The sequence below is a fragment of the Xyrauchen texanus genome, chromosome 18, assembly GCF_025860055.1.
Source record: "Xyrauchen texanus isolate HMW12.3.18 chromosome 18, RBS_HiC_50CHRs, whole genome shotgun sequence".
NCBI lineage: Eukaryota > Metazoa > Chordata > Actinopteri > Cypriniformes > Catostomidae > Xyrauchen > Xyrauchen texanus.
The window spans coordinates 34052893-34063563 of NC_068293.1; the positions used below are offsets into that span (position 1 = coordinate 34052893).

The 10671-nt window shown below is 37.9% G+C and overlaps 1 protein-coding gene across 5 annotated transcripts in view; it reads right to left on the bottom strand.

Annotated features, from left to right (window-relative positions):
• The window catches only part of LOC127658534 (semaphorin-5B-like), a 182561-nt gene extending 172757 nt beyond the window's left edge, over positions 1 to 9804 (bottom strand). For 4 of the 5 annotated variants that reach the window (XM_052147870.1, XM_052147871.1, XM_052147866.1 and 1 more), the window contains exon 1: positions 9694 to 9789. The gene's annotated coding sequence lies outside the window, so the exon portion shown is untranslated. Of the gene's footprint in view, positions 1 to 9693 lie in introns of all 5 variants that reach the window. The other variant, XM_052147869.1, reaches the window with a different exon arrangement.
• Between the last annotated feature and the right edge of the window lie 867 nt (positions 9805 to 10671).

Here is a 10671-nt window from a genome sequence, read left to right on the forward strand (position 1 = left end):
AGGACAGTATGGCCCCTAGATCTTCTGTGTTGATATGGATTGACATTAATCACTGTGAAACAAGGTTTTGGTCTGTCGATGCATTTGAGACAGACCTTAGTGCCTCAACAGTGAGCTAATTCTTATCCCTATAGAAATGGCCTCCAATCACACTGCACATTCAAGACCATAAATAAAGTTTTTGTTAGTGTATTAGCAAGTGCTATGGAATGGACAGGGTTGGCCTACAATATTACAACCAGAACATGAATGTGGTCTGAACTTACTTGACATAGGCCTAGCTGTTAGACTGAGATCTTTATATTGGAGAAAATGTCTGAAACTGAGCCGAGGCCCCAAGAGGAAGATCAGTTCAGAGAGATAAGAAGTTCGAACCACAGTATGCATCTTAAAAGCACCTGATAAGTGACTCTGGCGGCTTTTTCCATTCCGAGGCCTTTTGTCCATTCTTTTTGCTGTATTCAAAAGTGACTGAAAGCAAAGAGCAATTAATATCTCATTTTACAGCCAGCATTTACATGGTCATTCTGAATCAGAAAGGCATTCCATTCACATCCACATTTTGGAAACGCTCAGGCCTATTATGCCCTTTTCAAATTACCTATCAAAATTCAATAACAGAGTTCATACAGTTCTGAAAATGACTGTCTGCCAGAAGATGAAAGAATTGTGAAACTAAATAACCTCTCTTTTTATTGAGCCAAGCTGAATGAAATTGATTTCTCTGTTGCTTTTAGAGGTTGTGATAAAAAAATAATCCAGTGTTGGCACAACTGATTTAAGATTCTCAATGGATTGTCATCAACAATGAGTGACAGTGGTCAATCCACATGTGTAATTTTATACGCAGTATGAAAAGATTCACATATTTCAATTAGACATTAACTGAACTAGAAAAGTCAATAACTCAATTTGAATCTCTAGTCTAGTTAAACATTGTTTCCCTTGCATCTCAGCACTCTCATAGTAAAGCGTTGAGCATTGACTTTGTCAATGGCAGACAATAACAGTAGCATAATCTTGTTGCTCGTAGATCTACTCGGATTCTTTATTATTTCTAAGTGGTGCAGCCAACGAGATATGCTGAACAGTGTTGGTGAAGCTTCTTTGGATCTGTTGCTTTCCAAGCTACAAGCAAATCATAATTTAAAGTAAATAAACTGAAATCAAGCTAAAAGTAATTAACCACACTACAAGCTTCTAATAAAGAGTAGCTAACTAAAGTACATTGAAGGGATTTAAGGGGGTGTTATTTTAAATATATGCAGAATCTAGTAGGCTAAATGTAACATCTAAAATATAACTTGTTTTTAGAGCAATATTGTAGACATCTCATCCAGATACTGGAGCTCACATGTGCCCACACATTCAACAAAACTTACAGCTTCAGCCACTGGGTGCAGTGAATCACATTTTGGTAATTACAGACCAATTTCAGTAGTAGAACTTACAACCCATTGTTGCCAAAGAGTGTGATTGGTCTGTTTTCAGCCAGTTCTGTTTTCAACCAGTTCATGTAAATGAACATCTGTATGAAACGATTCAATAAATGAATCAGACTTCTCAATGGTACATAGGACAGAGAAAGATAGACACTCTAGGGGAGCGTGTATTATTATTACCTTAGCTCATAGTGTGCAATATTATACAATATAAAACCACAGCTTCTTACTGGAAAAGCGAAGAAAAAAAAAAAAAAAAAAAAAAAACAACTGTCTAGGGTGATATGCAAAAAATGTTATAATAAAAAAATATTGTGTTATATGATTATATAGTCAACCGCCCTGCCAATATCACGGTCACTGTCAACGTGTTTCCAAGGACTCTTATTTTGAAATAGTTTTCGTCCCTTGTCTTCCGTTTCCCCCGGACTACGCTTTCCCAGAATGTACTGCTCTCATCACTGCCATCTGTTCCTCATTACAGCCACCTGCTCTCCATTCCCTCATCAGCACCTTGTGTTTTTATACCTTGTTCAGTTCCATCATTGTCAGTTCTTGTTTGTTGTTGCATAGTTTATGTAAACTTAATGACTGTCTTGTTTTGTAGCCCAAGTCATCATCTTCTGTGTATCCTCACCTTGTCATTGTCAATTAAAGTATAGCTGCACTTTGATCCCGCTCTCTTGCCTCATCTCTACAACACGTGAGAGCCGAGGGTCGGTGATTTGATTTTTCTTTTATTGATTTTGCTTTAAAAATTTTAGTAATTTATTTAAACATGAAAAACATAAACAAAAAGACATTTCTAAATTCAAATTGCTCTTTGAACTAAACGAAAAAAGCAATTAAAATAACGAAGTGATCAAAAAAAAAAAATTTAAAAAAAAAAAATCAATCTTATATATAACCACCTCCCCATATCTAAACATTCACCATCTCCAAAGGCTGCAATTGCCATCACGCAATATCCATCAACGACAACAGGTGGAAAATTACAAATAGCCAACGGATTAATAAATAAAGACAATTATAAATGTAAAGATAATAATAATAAAGCCTAATCAATTCCTTGTGTTCCCAATATAATGCTGCTACATGTGTGTTCTTATCTAATTTTTGTTTGCATTGCGTTTTGTTTATACAGTTAATGCTGCCTAAAGAAAAGAAAACTACATCAGGTTCAAGGTGAACGTGTCTTGTATTATTTTATGATTTCTTACTTTCATCTTTGTTTCTTTAATACAAAGATATAGATTACTTATCCTACAGAGTTACGTTCACAATGCATGTTAGGTCAGGTCGCCTGCCTGTTGTGGGTAGATGAGCAAAATTAACTGCACTTGAAATACATTTGGACAAGGAGCTTCTGAACTGGATTCAGCCTCATCGCATTTGGTGGTGGTAGGTGTTAGTTTCACAACCAGGGCTACCGATTAATATATTTGCCGACTTCCCAGATCCATGGTTTTGCCATTTCCAGATAGTCGTTAATCGTCAGTCAACTGAGTGTCGCAATCGACATCAGTTCTTTGTAAGATATCGTCGATATACGATTAAATCACCCAGCCTATGTCACGCAACTAACAAATTTACATAAATAGCATACTCCCAGACACTGATGCTGGACTATCTATAAGGCAGCACAGATCTTATGACCACAAAATAGTCATTCACCTTTTTCTGCCAGAGAGGAATGAGTTTGTGTCTCTCTATGATAGAACTCAACGGAATTCTCTTTTACACTTGTGATATAAACACCAGAGATAGCAAAGTGTCTTGGATCTGGGGTATTAAATCACTAGAACGGGGACAATGTTCCCACCATGCTCTACAAAAGCACTAACACCCATCTCCCATAGCTGTGCAAGGTCACCCATTGCATTGAATGGGCCCCCTTTTTTCCAGCTTTTGGGGGCTTCACCAACAACACCATCAATGGGAATAGTGTTCCTCCCCCACAATGGGCAAATCAACTGTGGGAGCATTTTGGTCCCAACCCTTTTCCCCGTCTCCTTATTGAAGCCTCCGAGTGAACAATACCGAAGGAAAGATGCATGCCTTCACGTCTGCTTAAACACAACTGCATCCTTCCTTTGAATGCAGGGTGGAGAAAACCAGCTTTACAAATATTAAATGACAAGCACCACAAGACACTATTCACTATGACAAATGACAAACAAACAAGTGAGATCTTGAAGAAACATACAACCAATGAATTAGAAAAGAAACATACAGTACCTAGACACTTTTATATTTATTAAAGACATTTTGCCATCCGTTTGAGTCACTTCAGAAGTTGACAAGAACTTTCAGCCTGCTAAGGCAGTCATTTTTCAATTGTGGAAACAGTACGATTAACAAAGTATAGCATTCATTTAATTAGAAGCCACAAGAGTGAGCAATGTGTTTCGCTTCATTTGTGTAGAAACATCTCCATGACAACATAAGACATAATTGTCGGTTCCAGGGCTTAATTATTTGTTTCATTATTTCAGCTGTCATCTCTCTGTAAGACATTCTAAAAAAAAACCTTGTTGACAAGACCCAATTTGAGTGCCTTCAATCACATCGAATATCAATTAGGGCTGCAGACAGTAAGTAGCTCAGCCATATCACAGATTACATATCACAGTAGTGTGCAGCCATCCATCTACACCAGGTTTCAGACATTCAGATGGGCAGTTGTACATTTGAAAACAATGTGCACCCATGGTTTGTCAAAACTGAATGAAAAGAAAGATTACCCGCCCCCATTTTGGAATACTACATTTAATTCATCCCACCACATATCCCTTCCCCCTTGACAAACAAAAGCTAGAAGGACGTTCCTACAGTATTCTTGTGAAGAAGCCAACAACCACCAAACTCCTTCTGTTCTACCCCTTGATAGCAAGAATAGTAATGAAGGTATTCATTAAGAGGCAATTCACACCAATCAAGGCATCAAAATAGAGAACATCACAAGATCCTTCCCTTTTAAAGACCCTGTAAATGCGTCCCCACGACTGTGCATCAGCCGGGTGCAGTTTCAATCTCTCCTCCTTAGATCAGGGCATTCGCACAACTCAAAGAAGAGGCACTGATTGCACAGAGAAATGCCAGTTTCAGAGTTTGTAGTTTATTACATGACCTGCTACCATATTATTTTAACTTTAATAAAGCTATAACGCATTAAAACTGCATTTAAGATGTAACACAGGGGTGTTTCCTTTAAAGAGCTCCGACTCCACTTATTCCACGAGAGTGCTTCTGTATTGACTTTAGTTATTTTTGTATAATTCCCTTGTACTTTGCAATCTACATAAGCTGAAGCTGTTTGGAAAGTTTAGAGTGCATCTGGACTGTGATCTGTGTAATTCTTCCTCTCCTCAGTCAGCCGCGATCTGCAGTGCTGCACTCGTGCACCATCGTTTGAGTTTAATGTGATCTCATGTTACGCTAAATGAGATCAAACGACTATTCGATAATGAACATTTTTGTCAACATTTTTTTTTATTGTCGCCGTTGTCGATAACGTGCTAATGTTTCAGCCCTATTTGGAACAATGTATGGGTGAAGAAATTATGACAGAATTTTCATTTTTGGGTGAGCTATCCCTCAGAGAAAAGGCTGTCTGTGAACCTGTCTGTAAATGTGGTAAAAAGACTTGAGCAAAGTGTCAGGTCAGACAGGTTAGTTTACGAGCTGCGAGCAGGGCTGGGACCCACTCAGTTACCTTACACTTTTCTAAAGTGCTTTGAAACACAAAGGACTGACTGCTAGACTGACGTTTTCATGGATCAAGATTCACATGAAAGAGCTAACCATGCCGTTTCTCCCCCAAATGTTAAAAAGTGATAAGAAAGAGGGTTTTGTAGAAACCGAATGTTGACTCATGGATGGGTCTTTAACTTACTTTACTTAGACAGTCAGGCACGCATGCACATTAGCTGTAACATTAGCAATTTAGCTATTATGGATTATATAATTTGGATAATTAATCAAGGCAATATTTGGGTGCCCTACGAAGTGAAAATATATTAAAATGCTTTTACATAGTGCAAAATTAAAGGGATAGTTCACTAGAAAATTTAAATTCTGTCATTACTCACTCTCATGTTGTTCAATACTTGTATGATGGAACACAGAAGCACAAGTTCAATGACAGCCTCAGTCTTTATTCTCTTTCAATGTATGGAAAATATTATCAATGTAAACGGTGGCTGAGATTAACACACTGCCTAACATCTCCTATTGTGTTCCATGGAATTAAAAAATCCATATAGAACAAGAGGGTGAGCAAATTATTTTTGGGTGAACTGTCTCTTTAAGGTTTAAAACTGTATTATCAGCAGACAGAAACCTCAAAGGGAACTTTTTCCAAGTTTGCTGGCTTTACACCTAGAGTCTATGACTTGTCTTTAAGCTCAGTTACATCACTAAACCTGCTAAAGGGCAGAAGTACACTTGGCATTGTCACTCTATTCCCCACAGTCATATCTACTGCCAGACAGATCAAGTTCTGTCCCATTAAACTTTTATTTACCCTGTCCGCTCTCAAACGATGGCTCAGCATCAGAAATAATTCAGATGGCACATCTTAAATATTTGCACCACAGAATCTTTGATAAGGGCTACTCGGTTAACAAAAATTAAAAATTATTTATGCTGATATCAGATGCAATTGATCTGATCCCCTTTTGTTATCAGGTTTTGTTTCTATAGAAGTCAATCACTATGGATGCTTGTAGCCGATGCCCAGACATGGACTTGAGAGTACTTAATGAGCGCTTTCAAAGAGTCTTTACTGCGCAGACTTGTTTTAAACTGACAAGATCTCATAACATCATTATAGAAGAAAACCTACTTTACATGTGAAAAGAGGCCTCATGCACTACGAAAACAAATTAATCAACCGGCACAAGCAGTAATGGTGGTGGTGGTGGGGGGGGCTATATGAATATTAATACTCATTCACAAAAGCCTTTAGTGGACCTGTAAACAAATGAACTCTTTGGTTGAGAGAGACGTTCACAAGTAGCCTCAGGCGGTCGTAAACAAACACAATAGATCCGGACTTAAAATCCTTCATCCCACATGAATGATGACAATCTACTGTGGAGTGTCAGGCCCTTGCGAGTGAGTCATAATATGACTATAAGGACCCCCTTTAGATTTTCTTTTTTCTTCTCTTGGACTTGATGCTGAAAACATGCACCTATGGGAACCATCAACATCATTAATAAACAATAGACATGCTTGAGTCATGTGCGTGATTGCACTTCAAGAGAGTCTTGGCTAAACAAATTCAACATATATATGCTGTTCCAAGAGGCATCAAGGTAAATATAAAGATCAGCCACAACATTAAAACCACCTGCCTAATATTGTGCCCCCCTTGTACAGCCAAAACAGCTCAAACCTTTATCTCAGAATATCATTCTGAAATTCTACTTTTCTCACCACAATTGTCACCACAATCATCCTTGTGATTATCTAATCAGCCAGTTATGTGGCAGCAGTGCATAATATCATGCAGACATGGGTCAAGAGCTTCAGTTAACATTCACATCAACCATCAGAATGTGGAAAAATGTGATCTCAGTGATTTGGACTGTTGCATGATTGTTGGTGCCAGATGGGCTGGTTAGAGTATTTCTGTAACTGCTGACCTCCTGGGATATTCACACACAACAGTCTCTAGGATTTACTCAGAATGCCAAAAACAAAAAACATCCAGTGAGCAGCAGCTCTGTAGACGGAAATGCCTGGATGATGAGAGAGGTCAACAGAGAATAGCCAGACTGGTTTGAATCTGACAAAGTATACGGTAACTTAGATAACCACGCTGTAAAATTGAGCTGAGAAGAACAGCATCTAGGAATGCAATTCTTAGAGGCAGGTTGGCACTGTTTTAGCAGCACGATGGGGACCTAAATAATATAAGGCAGGTGGGTTTTAATGTTGTAGCTGATCGGTGCATCACGGTGAGTGGTGTTTGAATAAGATTAAGTGGATGGACGGTGCCAGGCTAGAATAAGTGAATGGTTAAGCCATAGGAAATATATCTCAGAGCCGCCCCGAGGACACTAAAGCTACACATCATTCAGCAGACCTAATTAACTCTCACATTAAATAAAAGACAATGAGGTCTCAGGTTAAAATAATAGGAGATAAAAGATTATAGTTTTATTTTTAACTTTACCTTAATCAAGGAAGAAATTGGGTCTATACAAAATTCAAAGCAATTTCAAAGCAAGCTCTATCCATGTTTCCCACCGGACCAATGCATGTTTCTTTAGCGAATACTGCACCTGGATCCATAATTATTTTACTTTCAAGTCTACTTTGCCAGTAATGAAGCAGCAATAGACAAGGTAAAGCATTTTCCAAACTATGATCAGTCGTAAAGGTATACTGTATGCCAAAGTGTGGTGCTGCCCTAGGAGAGCGTATAAACTTACACATACTGATCTACTAAAGCTTGTTCACTTTGACATCAAAGTGAACAATCAATTATGCCTACTGAGCCAACAATGTCAAATCAAGGTTTAAATTTAATTTTAATCAAAGTTTTTATGAAAAAGGAATGATAACCCTGCATGGGTTAGTTCCAACCATACTCCAACACACCTATAGACTGTACATTTAAAGTGAACCAAATTACAATGATTAGCTGCGTCAAGCATGTTTGTTCAGAGTTATAGCTAAACTCTACAGGAAGGCAGCTCTCCAGGATCGAGAAACCCTGATTTAAACTGTGTTAGACCAACAGGAACATTTTCTTGCATTGGCTTTTCTGGCCTAACATGAGCCATTGCTTTTGTCATTGTACAGCGGCTACAAGACTCGACACTGCCCCCTACCGTTATTGAACCAGCGCTGCAGTCTGTGTTTTGTGCACCTGCACAAGCAAAATTGATCTGCACAAACATCAAATGTCATCATTTCGATTCAAACGCATCGTGGCAAAAGAAAACTAGCATGATCAAGCTTCAAAACGGACAGATTTTTAAACTGCAGGATAGACAGTTGAGTAACAAACCGATGTGTCTAACAAAAACACGGCACAGATTATAACTTTTTGAAAATATGTAAAAGGCGGCAAATGAACGAGATAAAACTGTCTAGCAGCTTATTATTCACGAAGTGTTATCAAGTGAGTCATATAAATAATATGTTTTGACCAATATTAAAGGTCTTAGCTACAACGTGTCCTAAAATATCAGAGAACTGTCTGCTGATGTGTGCATATGTAATAGAATAACAGAAAACAACACTTTTCTTTAATTCGCTGAATATGACCGTCATATATATTGACATACATTCACTATAATTAGCTGTCTTATTAAACTAAAATCTATAAAAAAATAAATTATATATAGGCTATAGGCCTATCAATTTTTAATTGCTATCTTTTCTTTTGATTGGCTACTTTTCTGTGAAATAAAGTTTCGCAAAAACACAAGGTTATTTGTCGCTTAGATAACGTTAAATCGTTCCTTCCACGTTCTTTGAGTTTTTTTTTTTTTTTTTCACAAACCCTCTGCAAACGATGGTTTTTGGTCGAAAGCAAAATTGACCTTCTAGACATAAATCCCAGTATGCAACACGATTAAACTGGAGAGTGAAACAGTATTTGATTGGTAGTTTGCGATTGTGAATATTTCAATCCTTAAGCAAAATTCCTCGGATCCTGGACAGAACGTGAGCTGCGAGTAAATCCAAGTCAGGATAAAGAAATGTAGAAATCCAGTCTACTGTACTGAGTAGCCTACTCTGTTCATATAGCATATTCACACCGACTATATATTATTTACGTTTCTTAGACTGTAAAATACAACACTCCCAGTACCGGTCATGTTATCACAATTTAGAGAGAAAATGCTCTTATAAATCAGTTATATTATAAGTGCCAACCATTTGGTCTATAAAAGCAAAGTGAATAAAATTGAAACTAGAACCTATATTTTTATTTTCTCAAAATGTCTTAACGAAATTGAGTGAATCACACAAACCCAGTAAATCGCTGAAATATATGAATGAATAATATATACACCAAAATGATGGACTCACGGGCATCACACTTGCCAAATCACATCTCCAGTCTGAGCTACGAATTGCCAAAGTATTTTATGATTTGGCCACATAACTTTGGACAACAAAAGTTCTAAAAGTACTTCACAATATCAAAGAACATTCGGGCGGATTCTATCATAATAACTAGACGCACAGGTGGCTCCGACAATTGCATTTAGAATTTTGTTTTTACCTTTTGATGTCCTTCCGCAGGAGTAAACTGTTGTATATAAAACGTAACGCATAAACCGCAGTCTCCGCTTTGTGTATCTCTCCTGTGCAGTATCCCTTTTCTGTGAATGACTTCAGCGATCGACCTGCAGCTGCTTTACTGCGCTGTGCTGGAAAGAGGAGGATACTACAGAAGGCAGCTGAAATTCAAACGAATAGGGGTGCAAACACTGTACTAAAGCGCCACCTCAAATAGTTGGCTCAAATGCTGCAATAGCCGATGAGGCTCCTTTTTACTTCATAAATACATTTCTATACCAGAAACTTTTCTAGTAAACTATTTCAAATGATCAATACGACATTGTCTCGACAGTCAGCAACACCCCTATAGCCAGCCTGGATAGTCTGTTCCTGGAGTTTGTAAGGTACCATGGCAATTAATTAACTGTTTGAAGTTGGATATCACAATGTTTCCAAATATGACAATATTATATTATATATACACATACACACAGTGTGTGTGAGTGTGTGTCAAAAGTTTTGAAACAATCATTCCTTATTATATATATACACTCACCTAAAGGATTATTAGGAACACCTGTTCAACTTCTCATTAATGCAATTATCTAATCAACCAATCACATGGCAGTTGCTTTAATGCATTTAGGGGTGTGGTCCTGGTCAAGACAATCTCCTGAACTCCAAACTGAATGTCAGAATGGGAAAGAAAGGTGATTTAAGCAATTTTGAGCGTGGCATGGTTGTTGGTGCCAGACGGGCCGGTCTGAGTATTTCACAATCTGCTCAGTTACTGGGATTTTCACGCACAACCATTTCTAGGGTTTACATAGAATGGTGTGAAAAGGGAAAAACATCCAGTATGCGGCAGTCCTGTGGGCGAAAATGCCTTGTTGATGCTAGAGGTCAGAGGAGAATGGGCCGACTGATTCAAGCTGATAGAAGAGCAACTTTGCCTGAAATAACCACTCGTTACAACCGA